The following is a 16,661-nucleotide window of genomic DNA, read 5'->3' as shown; positions in this document are numbered from 1 at the left end:
ACTGGAATTACAGAAAGAAAGAAAGAAAGAAAGAAAGAAAGAAAGAAAGAAAGAAAGAAAGAAAGAAAGAAAGAGAGAGAGAGAGAGAAGGAGAGAGTGAGAGAGAGAGAGGGAGAGAGAGAGAGAGAGAGAGAGAGAGAGAGAGAGGGAGGGAGGGAGAGAAAGGAAGAAAGGAGGAAGGAAGGGAGTAAGGGAGGGAGGAAGGAAGGGAGGAAGGAAGGGAGGAAGGAAGGAAGGAAGGAATTCATAATTATCATTCTTCTTTCTTTCTTTCTCTTCCCTTTGTCCATTTTTTTTTAATGGTTACCTTGTGTACCTTCAGTTGTACTGAAACTCACTCTGTAGACCAGGCTGGCCTAAAACTCAGAAATCTCCCTGCTTCTGCCTCTCACTGCTGGTATTAAAGGCATGTGCTGCACCATGCCCAGACTGAAAACAAATATTCCAAAAGAACCTGTTTGCATACAAACAAACAAAGCCACTCCCAGTTTTACTTTATCACCTATTAAACTCCCATCATTTAATGAAAAATATTTTGATCAAATTTAAATGGTAATGAATGAGACCAGTAATATCTCAAACAAATTAAAATTTACTGTAATTACAACATTCAGGAATAGTGAATCTCTCATTATATAAAGGGAGTATTTTATATGCAATCCATCAAGATCAGCCAGACATTATGTCTCCACGGAGATAGTTCAGTTATCAAAGATCTAAACCTTTAAGTAATCATTTATAAGCCTTTTTCCTTGTAAAGCAAAATACCTTAAACATGTCTGTAAGAATAACCTACCAGAACTAAGTCTTTGCATTTCCTTTCACAGGTCCAGGGGCAGAAGGAAATGTTTACATGGTGTATTAGAATGTTACATGTCATGTAGTGGTAAGCAAGACTGAGGGAAAATGGGATAATAGAGGGTGATAAGGAAGGATATGCTGAAAAGAAATTTTACATATGTATGAATTATAAAATTATAAACATCAACTAATTAATTAAAAATAAAAATGACTTATTCTTTTGAAAGATGAGCTACTATTGAGTGCAGATTCACCACCTGGATTTATTTACCGAGTATTAGATAAGGGAATCTCTGCTGGTCACTGAACACAAATTTCTAAATCAGATACTTTATAGTTGCTGGCGATGAAGAGGAGGGAAAAATGCCTATAAGAAGCTTACAATTTAATATGATAAGGAAACATGTATTACAGTGCAAGACATCTCAATCTTCTCATTTGATATGTTTTGTATTATCATAATCTACTTTGTGAACATGCAAAAGTTATGTGAATTCTTTAAATACAGAGTCTTGCCACACTGTATAAGCATGTCTTGAACTTTTAAGATCCATAAATCCTCTTACTGTATTCTTCTGTGTAACCGACACTAGTACATATGGTTTTATTGTGCCTAACAAGTAAAAGGAAAAAAATTGCACATACTAACAATACAACAAAATCTTATGAATTCTACATGAAGAGATTTAGGTCTTATGCAGATATAATTTGCAAAATAATTTTAATATTTGGATTAGGAATTGGGGGTAAGAGTATGTTTTCTATATTTAAAAATAAAGATGAACAGTAGGCATTGGTAGAGGCAGAGAAGATAACCTGTGCAGAAGTACAGTATAGAAAGCAAAGAGATATCTATGGCTGGGAATATCTCTGTAACTATGACGATTTGGTCCTGTCAGATGGTATCTGCTTGGGTTCCCTGATGCATGACTACTGTTGGGACATTGGGGCTTGGTAAGGCAACAACAGAATATATGAGTAGCTATGACAGAATGTCTTGAGGATATAGTCCTTGGTAATATCAGTGAGAATACTTCAGATGAGATAAAGCAAGTGTGAGAAGTGACTGCCTGGATTTGATGGGTTCAGGGGGATTGAAATGTCAAAGATGATACAAGTTTGAGAAATTAGCTTCAAGTTGCAGCTTTTACCCAGAGAAGGTATATTAGTTATAAACTCAGTTATAAGGTCTAGAAAAGAAGTTGTGTTTTATTTTTTAGTCAAAATACTTTCTTCTGTTGACATGCCTTATGCATTAAAATGATTCACACTCTCAAGATGTTTCAAAAACTGACTTAAATATTTGCATGAAATGCATGCTTAAGAAATTGCTGTTATTTACAAGTCTAATTGATCACTTTGAAAATACACCTTCTGGGGTCTCATACTTTAAAATATACATTTACTTATTTTGAATGATTTGTGAATACAGACCATTAAGTTTATCTATTGTTTCTCATATATAATAATATGCTTAAGGACTGATCACTTGGGATTAGACAGACTATAAGAGGGCTAGTCCCTACAAAAGACTGATTCATTTCAGCAGTCATTAATTGCATAATTAAACAGAGGTAATGATCTTGAGATGGGGCATGGGGGAATATAGAGTTGCAAAGGTGGAGAGGGGAGCAAGGAAATGGTATACTACTGATGTATGAAATTCTCAAAAGCACTTAAATAAAAACTATTTAGCTTTAATTGTGTGTATTATGTATGTGAATGTCTGTGTATGTCTATGTGCAGGTAATGTAGGCCCCTCAAGAGGCCAGAGGCCAGAGGCCAGAGGCCTTGGAAATCCTGGAGCTGAAGTTACATGCAGTGATGACCTAACTTAGATGGGTGCTGGAAACTGAACTCCATTTCCCTGGGAGACCAGTGTGTAATCTTAACCACTGAGCTGTATCTCTACCCCTGGAGTCCTACACATTTTGAGGGACAATGTTTCAAATAGTGTCTATTGGTGAAAAGTAAACACAAGTAAATTTTAAGAAATGGTGTGGAATCACATGCTTAATTTGTCCCTGAGAAACAGTCTGCCATTTCTACTAGCTGTTTTCAAGTTGGTGGTGTGTACAGAGAAGTTAACTCATCCTTTAGCTGTGTGGTTGCTTGCCTAACTTTTGGACATGAGCTTGATTATAATGGAGAGAATAAAGAGAATGGAAAAGAAGAGCTATTAACAAAGGCAGAGGAGACAATAAATAATTCTGCAGTTGGTCGAAGTGGTCAAAGGAGATACTCGGCTAAACCTAATTACTTCTGATAACTTCCCAGATAACACTCATGATAGCAGTCTGCCACTGATTCTTGCAAAGACTTAGATATCCTTATTCACATAACCTTAATGTTTTAATTTCTGCTAGTCTTGGCTAAGACCTACAGAATCACGTTGATTGACTGTGAACTCAAGGTTGAGTACTTTAACCTATATGATCTTGGTTAGTTTACCTATATCCTGCTCATATGTCCCTATTCTCCTTCTATAGACTAGGCATATTTAAATTTGGCTAGAATATTTTAGAGACTGGTTTTGAATAAAGCTATAGTTGTAGAAACTGCAAAATGGTATTCTCCATCTCCCCTTTCAATTAATAAGTAGTACCTAATTTTGATCACCGCTTATTTATATTAAATATTTCAGCATAAAATATTGCATATTATTTTCTATGAATAGTAAAGGCAGCCTGATCTTTGCTCCCACTGGAAGTGAGGTGATGTAATCATAGCTCAGAAGGTTTGCTCCTTCTTCCTAGTGCAATCCTCAGAAAGAATCTTGGGTTTTTACTTAAGTTTTATAGCTAAAACTCTCAACTCCATTACCAGAATTCAAAAGCTAGTTTATCCAGTTACCACTTTAAGCAATTTACTTATCTCGCTAATTGAAAGCAGTGATAACATAATGCTCCTAAGCATTTTCTTCTGAAGTTGTAAAAGTTAAATTGAAGAGGGTGTGTGCATTATCACCAGTAATTAGAAAATATTAAATAACAGATCAATTTTGGGGAACAAACACTTGAAGTATGACCCATCAAATGTGAATGAAATTTCTAGCATCAAAAATGATAATTTGGAAGTTATTTAGCTTAGACTGTCTGCTGATTTTTAAGATCAAGATTAGTATTTTTTTAAAATATAGTATTGGTCTTCATGGAAAGAATGTTGACTTTTTCAAGCTATAAAATATTTCTACAGATGTGGAAATGTCACGCCCATGATGATGCCAAACCCACTAGGTAAAATTTTGGTGTGTCCATTAGGAAACTTCTTTAGTTGATGTGTATCTGGGAACTAACATGCCTACTATTATCACTGATTGTGAGAAAAATTACCACAGTTAATATTAAACTCTGTACAAGCCACACTGGCAATCCTCCACCAAGGCTACACATAGTTGTGCCCAATAGCTTAAACATACATACTCTCTCATGGGAGCTGCCCAGAGAATATGCTTGCCACTAGTGGCCTGGAAAGGAACAGATGGACTGAAGGCTGGGAGATTGGATAGGAGGGCAGGTTGTGGGAGGGAGGAGAGAAGGAGGGGAGAGAGTTTAAAAACAGTTGACACATAAGGTCTGCTGCTTCACTGGAATCACTAAGGATGATCAGAAATGCCCTGGAGTTTAAAAGCTGTCTGCTCCTCTCAGCCTGCAATTCCCTTTATGTCTGGCACTATTCTCCCTGGAGATGCTGTCACAAAGCAGGGTCTACACAGTGAATACAATTAAAGGAAAGCCTCTGGAAATGTCCAAGGGGAAATTAGATAACATGTGCTTTGATGCAGGGATTTGGAGTTTGAAGGTGAAAGAAGACAGGAAAGATATCAGAAGCTTGTGTCTGCTTTGCTCTGGTTTATATTAGCATTCTGCCAGTGCACCTTTGAAAGTTCTTCACTGAAGTCAGTTTGCTCAGTGTTTCTCAAGTGTTATCAGATATTTCACACACTTTACATTAAAGCAACTTAAAGTTAGATTTATTTCTCTTGTACAAGAATGTTGAGTCATTTTTCCCCTTTACATTGTATTAATCAATGAAAGGAAAACAACTACGTACTTGTCTTTGGGGTTAGAATGTTTGGCTCTCTTTTTACAGCCATGGAACATACAATTTTTGTGCATTGAGTGGTAAAGCTTACTTTTGGCCTGGTCAAGGCTAACCCATGGCCTTGTATGCAGTGGGCAGAGATTTCCTGGTAGACATGCCCATGATTATGTCTGCATAGAAGTTGCTTCCTTTACTGACATTTTCTGTAATGTAATGATAATATTTTTTTCCTTTGTAGAATGCACCAACTGGCATAAGTGGCTCTCATCAGTAGAACTAGATGTTCCTACTCTGTCCAAGGCTCCACAGAGCTACAGAGTAAAAGTGATAGGACACAGAAAAGGGGAAAGTTCAGGTGGAGAATATGGAATTGTTTACATCAATTTGAACTATGGTCATATTTCTGTGGGAGCATCTTTGTGATTAATAATAGATGTGCGAAGAACAAGCTCACTGTGTATCACATGACCTCTGGGCAGGTGTTCCTGGGTTTTATGAGAACGCAAGCTGAACAAGCCATGGAAAACAAGACAGTAAGCAGAACTCCTTAATGGCCTCTGCATCAGCTCCTACCTCCAAGTCCCTGTCCTGCTTGAGCTCCTGCACTCATTGCTTTTTATGATGACCTGTTTGTTGTATGGAACTGTGAATGAAATAAAGCCTTGCCTCCCCAAATTGCCTTTAGTCATGGTGTTTCATCACAGCAGTAGTAACCCTATGACATGGTGTGACCAGCCAGTTTCCCTCTACCTGCCATACCAGCTCTGCTTGCTGATGTGTCTTCTGAACTATAATGGATTGTATTCCCTGACCTGTAAACCAAAATAGACTATTTCGGCATGATGTCACTTCTTGCCAGATAAGTATCAGGAAATAGTACAGATTGCTTTAGTTTTAATTTTTATGGAAATGAATGCTAACCATACAGAGATTCTAACCAAATTATATGCTCATACCTTTACACATCCCCCTAATTAATCATACACTTCCATTTAGTATTTATACAGTGATTTATTTGGTACTGAATACAGGATGACAACTAGTCTCTTAAATTGGGCAGTGAAGAAGGGCAATATGGTCCTATATTAGAGAGTAGAGATAAATGATTTTTACTCATCCGGAGACACAGTGAAACTTCTCTGAAAGGCAGAGTGGAAAATACACTTAAAATTTCAATAAACATCAAACCTTTCAAAACAAGAGTTATTATCTTATCATCAGGTGGGTAGGTCATGACCTTTGGTCTAGTGATTGTAAATCCAAAGGTCTAACAGACAACTAATGATGAAAAAAATTATTTCCTTGTTAAATTCTTCTGACTGCTTATCTGTCATGCTACTGTAGAAAGACCATGAAATTTAGATTCAATTGTTCTTGAGTTTGAATCTCTTTTGTGCTCTTGCCTAGCTGGGTAATTTTGAACAGATCACATAACTTCTGTATGCTTCAACTTCTTCACATTTAAGGCAGTTAATAATAGCAACATGTATTTTTGTACACGGCTTTTAAAGGATATCTATAAAATGATTTTTGTTTGTTTGTCGGGTAGGTGAACTATGTCACCAGATGAGCGTGGAAATGGTGAAGTGAAACTCAAACTCCAGAAATCTCAGAGATTTGAGATGGCAGGAGGATGGATACTCCTTCCCTGCATCCATACAACTCCATGCATGTGACCACAACCCTCAAATAAGGTGGCCACAGACAATTAGTCATGTAGCACAGCACTTAGAACTCCTCTCCACACTAAAGAGATATCTCAATAACTTTAGTCTTTAGTAAATGGCCTTCCCTTCATAGACATTCTAGTGACTTTCTGAAAAATTACATAATTCCTGGTTCACCCTGAATAAAGCATATGCACCCAATTTCACCCCCAAATATGAACAAGCTAAGATCATCTCAGAGAGCTGCTTCATTGAAGATTGCTATGGGAGTCCTGTCTGGCTATGGGAGGCCATAAGAGCACTAACCCACCCCCAAACCTTTGACCCCAATTTGTCCTGTTGAAAAGAAATTCAGGAACAAATATGGAACAGAGATTGAGGGAATGGCCAACCAATAACCGCGCCAAATTGAGACCTATCCCAATGGGCAAGCACTAATCACTGACACTATTAATGATACTCTGCTATGTTTGCAGACAGGAACCTAGTATACCTGCCCTCTGAGAATTTCTACCCCGCAGCTCACTGAAACAGTTGCAGATACCCATAGCCAAACATTGGAAAGAGGTCAGGGAGCCACATGGAAGAGTCGCAGTAAGGATTAAAGGCTTTGATGGGGAAGACCAACAGAGTCAACTAACCTGGACCACTGGGATCTTTCAGAGACTAAGCCACCAACCAAAGACTACACTCAGGATGAATTGTGTCCACTAGCACATATATATTAGATGTGCAGTTCAGTCTTCATGTGGGTCCCAAACAAAGGGAGCAAGCCTATCTGAAAAGCTGTTGCCTATGTTTAGAACGTGTTCCACAACAGGGATGCCTTATCTGGTCTCAGTGGAAGAGGATACACTAATCCTAAAGAGAATTGATGTGCCGGGGTGCAAAAATACCCAGGGGGTTTCCACCCTCTCAGAGGCAAAGGTGAGGGGTGATGGGAGAAGGGACTCTGGAGAGGTGGACTTGGATGTCCTTAAATAGAAAAAGCGAAAAAGATTACCATGAAAAAGGTCTTTTCCTAAAGGAGCCTTAATACTAAGGCTTCCAAAGTCCTTCTCCTGCTCATCTGGCACTCAGCACTTGCTCCACAGCAGACCAAGAGCCTGTTTGTCCTGGACCTTATGCTCCCCTTCTGGCCTGGCATTCAGCAGCACTCTGAAGCCCCAAAGGGACGGTGGACCCAGTCTCAGATTTTGTACTATTCTCCCTGAGCCAGTGTATCAGCAGCACCTGGAGACCACCAGAGGAGAGACAGAACATTTCTTATTCCTTTTTTGTCTTGTTTCATGGAAGACAGTTTTTTGTTATGTAGCTCTAGTCATCCTGCAGCGCACAACGAAGGCCAGGCTCAAACAAATAGAGATCTGAATTGTATGAAGGACATCATAGACCCTAAAAACAGAGGCAGCTGCATTAATGAGTTGATAAAGGGAAAGGAATAGAAACAAACAAACAAACAAACAAAAAAACAAAAAGAAATGAAAACATCATAAAAACAAGGCTCGTGGTTCAAGTAATAAAGAAGCACTAGGAAATGAGGGAGTGGTAATCTCATGGTGGGATCCCACTCAGCTAAGCTTATTGTTTGTGTTTACAAAGGCAGGCTGATTTCTGAGACTAAGATTTGTCTACAGAGCAAGTTCCAGAACAGATGAGCTTAGGCAGTGAAGGAGTTGGAAAACAGAAATCTATCTAATAGAAAATAGGATCAATCACTATATAGATTTGACAACCACAAGCACTGGGCCAGTGAACCACACAGGACTTGCTATGTTAAAAAAATGTACTACTTTAAATAAAACTGTTTCTTATTTATGTTAAAAATTTACTAATTTATATAAAAATGTGTCTTAGTAAGTCTAATACCTAAGGGGCTAAGGTCATACAATTCTAATTCATGAGATAATCAAAAGGGAAACAGGTAAATGACTGAATTGATATATAAATAAAGGCTGGGCTTTGGTCTGCAAGAACAGAGCTCTCTAGAAAGTCAACACATCTCTTTTAGAAATTTGTCTGGCAGGTTTTCTGACTTTTGTTAGAAAACCCATGAGATACCTAGAGAGGTCTCAAGCAGAAAACAGACCAATCAATTTGCACCCCATCACTGACTGAAAGTTGTTTCTTCCTCTACTTCCAAAAAACCTTTCCTCAGGACCTTCCCCCAAGCTGAGGCTGGTCCTTGGCAGACATCTGCCTGTCTTTAACTCCCAAGTATCAGGATGAAAGGCTTGTGCCACCATACCTAGTTATAAAATTATTCTTAAACCAGTACTTTCAGCATCACCTGAGTTCATTATATATATAGACAGACGTTCTTGTCTAAACTTGTACTAATAATTTTTCTATTTCTGTGGTAAGCATTATAATAAAAAGCAACTTGAGAAAGAATTTATTTGACTTATAGATCATAGCCCATCACTGAGAAAATTTGAGGCAGAAACTTAAGGCAGAAACCTAGGGGCAGACACTATGGTGGAACACTGATTACTGATTTGCTCCCTATAGCTTACCAAGATTTCCTTTTTATGTAGTTTAGGACATAAAAATGGTTCTTCCCATAGTGGGCTAGATCTTCTACATCAATCACTAATAAAGAAAATGCTCCACAGAATTTCCCATAGGGCAATATGATGGAGGCAATTTGTCAGTTCAGGTTTCCTCTTCTCAGATAACACTGACTTGTGTCAAGTTGACAAAAACAAACACAAACAACAAACAAATGAGCAAACAAACAAAACAACAATCAGGACCCCTAATCATTTCAAACCTACTAAATTAAGAATTCAGGGCTTAGGGTTTTGATTCTATAAAATGATAATATGCAAAAATACATGAAATAATGTGAAGAGACACATGGAGACTGTTTAATAAATGATGTTTCTATTGGTAACTTCAATATATTCATTATGTGAATTCTTGCTTGTTTAGGATGAACAAGTTCATGATGGAAATGTTTGTTTGAAGCCATGGCCTTTCTTTTTTTTAAAGTTTTTACTAAGAAAGGCACATGGATAAATATAAAAAAATGGCATCATTAGTTTTCCTTTTTTCTCTTTCCCACTTTAACTACGCAATCAGGAAATCACATTTTCTGGTAGCTTCTACATTCTGAAGTGGCTCATTGTGACCGAAAATAATTAGAGGAGGCAGCAACCAAGTTTGTGAACAGAATAGATACTGTGACTATTTTCCTCAATTTTTGTCTATTTATTTTGACTTAGACAAAATGAAAAATGTCAGCATTTATACTTGCCTCTCTAGAGAGCTTCATGTTATGCAACATAAGGGTTCTTCTAGCAAAGTCATTATTTAATCCTTACACACTCAGTGCCACAATAATTTTACAAGATAACCTATAGATACACTTATAAAACTGGAACACAAAGTTAAAAAATAGTTAAAACCTCCCCAAAGAACATTAAACTCTGCAGAAATCTCACCTTCAAGAAGAAAACCAAAACAAATCAAAACCAAAAACATCCAGATAACATATCTTAAACCAACTACCAAAAAATGGAGATTTGGAAAGTGATGCCTCCTTAGAATTGAGCAATTTTTCTCTGGTAAGTCTAGCCCCTCTAGATGCAGATGTTCTCATGGTGCTGAGTTCTTAGAAAATGAAACCTTCTTCTATATTATACCACCTGAGTTGTGCAGTGGGTGGACCTGAGCTGGCAAGATCCTAAGATTAGGAGGAAGAAGCCAACTATATTGATTTAGACTTTGGTATATAATCAATACTACAAATATTGATACCCTGAGAGGTACATAGTTCTTTCTGCATTCTGTATCAAAGACTTTAAATGTTTCCTCTAGGGCTCCTGAATTTAAAGGTCAGAGCTGGAATTAGAATTTATACTTTAAGGGAAGACTCTTCATGACAACACACCATCTCTAATTTGTAGTATGAAAGACATAAATAGGCTGTGTTGTTCCACAATGTCAACTTGACTGTCCACCCACTTGTGATCTTTATTCACTTCAGACACTACAAATCAGAATAAATAAGGCAGAAATACATTTGCCATGATCATACTGAAAAATAATTACAGAAAAATGTTATATATGGTTGAGAAAATAACTCTGTAAGAAAGGAAATATTTGAGTAGTAATACCAAATTTAATATAAATTTCTGAATGTTAGTAAATTTAAAAACTTATTAAGATCTAATTATATATATATATACACACACATATATATATACATAAAATTGTATGTGTGTATACAAAATAATTTAGCATGGTAATCACCATAAAACAGTTGCTTGATGCTTGGTAGTATATAAAAGACAAAGTAACTTATTGGTATCACACAATAATTCTGCTTTCCAGGAGAAGAGGTGGAAGATATCTATGTGTTGATTGGGAATGGAGATGGGAGATATCCTACTATTTTTTGAAAGTGGTCATGAGAGGGTTTTTTTTTTTTTGACAAGTATAGTTATTGAGTGTTTGATAAATGAAGTTATGAATGGAACATTGGGGGAATGTGAAGGCTGATGACTCCCTAAGATTCAGATTCTGAGAAGACAGCAAAGAAGTCTGTTTTTCCTTTCCACTTCAGCTATCTGAGGGGGAAAGAGCAGCACATGGAGGATGCTATATCGAGAGTTGCAAACATTTGTGTATTGTCTTATAGTACCCAGGGAAAGAACCCTGAATATAATGTGCAGAACCTGCCTGAAATAAATGCACAGAATCTTATTTGATCTGTTTCTTTTTAGAGTTTATTTCTCTCCCAAAGCTTACTTTTGCCCATGATTCTTTAACATAGATTCATAATATAGCACTCCATTATATCACTCAATTTACTTGTATCTAGTTTTTGGCATTCAAGAGATTAAGATAAACCCATGGATGGTTTCCTGGTTTCTCTGTTTACTTGGTTTTGTTTGCTTTGATCTTTGTGTCCTCAGTGTGAGAGAGGATGATCTTTATGGAGCATGTACTTAAAAGAAGTATAATTTTTGAGTTGTCTTCTATTTTAAGGACAAAGTCTTATTAGATAAAATCTGGACAACAAGGCCAACAGAATGAATAAATTCTCTTTACTGTGATAGAAATAATTTTTCCTTTAAAAAATTTACAAGCTGAGAAACAGTTTGGAAGTTGTGTAAGTTTGTTTCAGCTGTGGTCCTTTGCACATACTAAATCATTTTGCGTTCATGTGTATATACAGGTTCTGTAGATGTGCTGTTTGGGTTTTAGAAATCCACCCTTTTGATTTTTTTAAAACAACGGCTTTCATTATGAATCTTCACATATGAAAGTCGTGTGCCGTATGAGCCTTGAGAGCTGCTGCTTAAGAGACTTAGGATCAATCCATCCTGTACACGTGCTCGGCTGAGAACTGCTGACACTGACGAAATTATAAATGTCTTCAAAGGAGCCTTGAATAGATGTTAAAAGAGTGTACATATACACTAAACAACTGATAAATGCCTACAGACCTAGTGCAAAGCTTGGCAGTGTTCAGGTCTCAGTAAAGATACATGAATAAATTTAAAAAAGAAAGATGCTAAGAGTGTGTGCTAAATAAACAAATGCTCTAAGAGTCCAGATGGGGAAAGCTAAGTGTCATGATTTAACCTGACTGAGTTTCTTTAAGGAATCTTGGCCTTGGGAAATAAATAGGATCCATGGAACCAAAAGAGCCACAAAAACTCAAAAGATGGAGAAATCGCACTCACCTCATTCTGCACAGACTAACAATGCCTTAATGAACTCGAAGTCATTGGAATCACCCAAGCTCTGACAATATTTGGAGTGTCTTGGAATTCCAAGCCTGTTTTAATTTGGCCAATAGATATGCATGAGATAGTAGTTGGTTTAGTAGATAGCCAAAGTGTGGCCTCATAACAATGTTAATCAAAGCAATGTTAATTAGTTAATTAAAACAAAAGTGGAAAGTGATAGTTTCTAAAATTAAATTAGCAGCAACAATATTAATCATACTACAACTCGACCACAATCCCTAGGGTGTATTTTTCTCTTCCCCTAATTTATCCATGAAAGACTTGCTGAATCTTAAGAATCCAAACCCACGTACCTAGAAATTCACGATCTTAAAGGCCCAGAACTAAGGCATATGGGCTTTAATGATTTATTTAGATCAGAAGTAGTTTTTGCATTTATTTGTCAATTTCTGGCTGAAGTGAAGGCCTTAAACAGAAGCCTGGCATTACCCCCTTGACAATGATTTGCTGCTGTGCCATGTCACATGTGAAATTAGTGTCTAGAGCCCAAATGTTAATCACAGGGACCTCTATACATTGAAGGCATAAATAGCATGTTTCTATATATATTTTTTAAAAAAGCTGTAGTGACTCATTCCATTTAAACAAGACTCTCCCTTAGCTATTTATATGAGTCGAATGACTGATTCTGGGCCCTTTTCTTTGTGCTCTAGTGCAAGCCAGCTCCACTTCCCAGAAAACTGCTGGATCGATTAGAATGAGCTGTGCTCCTTCCTTTGGAGACCAGAGCGCCCAAAGTCATGCTCAGTCCACAGCCAAAGGCAGAAAGAAGTTGGCTCCGATGGGCTCCTTCTCCTAACCATGAACTTCCCTTCAGACACCTTACACATGTTTTCTGTTTAAGCTGCCACGATGCTTTCCACAACAAACCATTTGAAACATCGTTTCTTCATAACATTAAAGGGTGTTTCAAGCTCATATGTAACTTTCAAAGTGTAATATGTAATTGATTTTACTTTTAAAAAAGGTTCTCAAGTTAAGAAGTTTGGAAATTGGCCACTTTTGGTTCATGTGCTGTCTGTGTATGGCTGAATCACTTTCTGTGCATGTGTACTTACAAGGTTGTTGGATGTACTGTCTAGGTTTTGTCAAATAACCCTTTTGTCCTTTAAAACAATAGGCTTTATACTGAATGACTTTATCACAGATTCACATGTGTGTGCTTTGTTCATACCTACCCCATTTCCTTCACTTGACCCTCCTTCCCCCTTCACTGCTTCCCTGGACCAGTTCTAACTTAGCATCCTTTCAACTTCCAAGATTTGTGTTGCACATATATGGGAATGGACATTATGAGCAAGAGTATGCAACTGATCAAAACCTTGGTGCTGTCTTTCTGGGTCTGTTAAATCTTCTTTAAAAAGTGATTTTTATTGTGATATCTTCATGTGTGAACACCATTTACTTTACTCATATTCATCCCATCCATTTTCATCTCTTGTTCTGCTTTCCATCTCCTAAGGATACCTTCCTCCCCCTAAGTAATATCCGTTCTACTTTAATTGCACACACACACACACACACACACACACACACACACACACTACTCTATTGATAAATTGGTTACTAGCCAATGCATAAACTACTGATATTCTATAACCATATTTAAATAATTGTGTATGTGCACTGTAGGCTTTGGATCCTGGATATGAGTGAAAATATGATATTTGTCCCTTTGGGTTTGTCAAATATTTTTTTACCAGTCAGTTCTCTTTTGGGCCTTTCTTGGAAAGCTAATAAGTTTTACATAGAATGTATTACAGGTTTTCTCTGTGTTCTTAGGTATATAGCTATTTATAGTTTATAGATTTCCTGCATATGTAAGAGGGTTATTTCTGTCATCAAATATGTTCTTGACACATGTTATTGTCTGCAGATATTCTAAAACCCTCCTTTCTACATTTTTTCCTTAACAAATTCTTATGGTATTTAATGTTCTGGTTCTATTTTATCAATTTTTTTAAATGACAATGACAACTGTCTTGGGATGGACAAGGGAATAAACATGGGTTCTATTATAATTACAAAATATGTTGGTCATTTGTCTCAAAAGGCACACTAAATTTACTTCTTTCATTCTTTCTTTCTTCCTTCCTTCCTTCCTTCCTTCCTTCCTTCCTTCCTTCCTTCCTCCCTTCTTTCCTTCTGTCCTTTCTTTTTCTTTTTTTCTTTCTTTTTTTTTCTAGTCAGATCAATTCCAGCTCTTTTTACTTGAGTATCTATTAAAAACTTCCAAAAAGTCCTATGAAAACCTAAAGATAAATATCATTGCACCTGAAATATATAATATTCCAAAAAGGAATACTAAAGAATGAATTATCAAATTTAGAATGAATTTAAGGTTACCCATGAAAATACATGAGCATTTGTCAAATATATATATATATATATATATATATATATATATATATGTGTGTGTGTGTGTGTGTGTGTGTGTGTGTGTGTATGAAAAAACAGAAAAAAGAAACAAACAAACAAATAAAGAAACAAAAAGAGGGTAGCAAGAAAGCAGGAGTCTTTACCAAGAAAAATGTAAGAAAAGGATTGGTCCGTGAAACTGTTAAAAATAGACATTACCTATTATCTTGAATTATACCTACAATGTTCACAGACATAGAAAAAGTTCCAGAGAAAATGGAGATCCAACTGATTCTGTTAATGAATGCTCCATGTGAGCTCACAGAGAACAAGAAGGAAGGGCTGGAGACCCAAAGAAGCCCTTCTATGGACAAGACCACCTGGGATGCTCACTTAGACTCTAAATCTGAAGCATCTAATATCAAACCAGTTTTCCAAGTTCAATTTGCTCTCATATAATTTCCTGTCAACATGGTTTTCTCTTTGCTGACATTTAAAGTAACAAACTCCAGAAAGACTTGACATGAATATCTCAATTCTGAAATAGATTCGAATTGTGCAATTTAGCATAAAATAAACCTTTAAAATTTTCTGTAGTTATATGTAATACAAACAAAAAAGTAAGAAATTTCATCATTCTGTTCCTTCAGAATAAGAATGGTGCCCAATTCTCCACAATTCAGCCACACAGAAGTAGCATATGTACTAGCTGTGAGTAGTTGAACTGGGATGAGAATGCCACCAGCATTTTCTTTTTATTAGTATTACTTTAATGAAATTTATTAAAATGTGAAACTAGTTGGGCTGAATAGGTTTTTTTTTTTTCATTTTTTTATTTGCATTTCAAATGCTATCACCCTTCCTGGTCCCCAAACCCCCATCCCAGAAAACCCCTGTCCCATCCTCCCTCCCCCTGCTTCTTTGATGTCCCTCCATCCACCCACTCACTCCCACCTCCCTGCCCTCAGTTCCCCTACACTGGGGCTTCTATAGAGCCTTACAGGACAAAGGAACTCTCCTCCCACGGATGCCTGACAATGTTATCTTCTGCAACATATGCAGCTGGAGCCATGTATGCTCCTTTGTTGATGGCTTAGTCCTGGGGAGCTCTTGGGGAACTAGATGGTTGATATTGTTGTTCTTCCTGTGGGGTTGCAATCCCCTTCAACTCTTTTGGTCCTTTCCCTAACTCCTCTATTGAGGACCTGGAGCTCAGCCAAATGGTTAGCTGTGAGCATCCATCTCTGTATTTGTAAGGTTCTGGCAGGACCTCTCAGGAGACAGCCATATTAGGCTTCTTTCAGCATGCACTTCTTGGCATCCAAAATAGTGTCTGGGTTTGGTAACTATATGGGATGAGTCCCCAGGTGGGACAGTCTCTGCATGACCATTCTTTATATCTCTGCTCTGCACTTTATCTCCATATTTGTTCCTTTGAGTATTTTGTTCTCCCTCAAAGAAGGACCGAAGCACCCACACTTTAGTCTTCCTTCTTCTTGAGCTTCATGTGGTCTGTGAATTGTATCTTGTGTATTTAGAACTTGTGAGCTAATATCCACATATCAGTGAGTGCATACCATCAGTGAGTACATACCATCATCTTTTGTGATTGAGTTACCTCACTCAGGATGATAATTTCTAGTTCTATCCATTTGTCTAGGAATTTCATAAATTCATTCTTTTTAATAGCTGAGTAGTACTCCATTGTGTAAATGTACCACATTTTCTGTATCCATTCCTTTGTTGAAGGACATCTGAGTTCTTTCCAGATCCTGGCTATTATAAATAAGGCTACTATGAACATAGTGGAGAAGTGTCCTTATTACATGTTGGAACATCTTCTGGGTATATCCTAGGAGTGGGATTGCTGGGTCCTCAGATAGTACTATGTCCAATTTTCTGAGGAACCACCAAACTAATTTTCAGAGTGGTTGTACCAGCTTGCAATTCCACTGGGTTGGATAGTTTTATTTCCATTTTATACAAGTTTGAGTCATTGGAGAGAAGGGGCCTCATTTGAGAAAATGCC

At 37.1% G+C, this 16,661-nt stretch overlaps 1 protein-coding gene and 1 non-coding gene across 5 annotated transcripts in view; one reads left to right on the top strand and one right to left on the bottom strand.

The window, feature by feature from the left end:
* Grm5 (glutamate receptor, metabotropic 5) overlaps positions 1-16,661 on the bottom strand; it is a 551,083-nt gene that overhangs the window by 39,310 nt on the left and 495,112 nt on the right. The window lies entirely within an intron of this gene.
* On the top strand, positions 8,503-8,566 carry Gm24249. The gene has a single exon (XR_003946936.1). It is a non-coding gene; the product is annotated as a U7 small nuclear RNA (small nuclear RNA).

This window comes from Mus musculus, chromosome 7 (assembly GCF_000001635.26).
Source record: "Mus musculus strain C57BL/6J chromosome 7, GRCm38.p6 C57BL/6J".
Lineage (NCBI taxonomy): Eukaryota > Metazoa > Chordata > Mammalia > Rodentia > Muridae > Mus > Mus musculus.
Note: the sequence above shows the minus strand (reverse complement) of the source record. Positions and strands in the feature narration are given on the sequence as shown.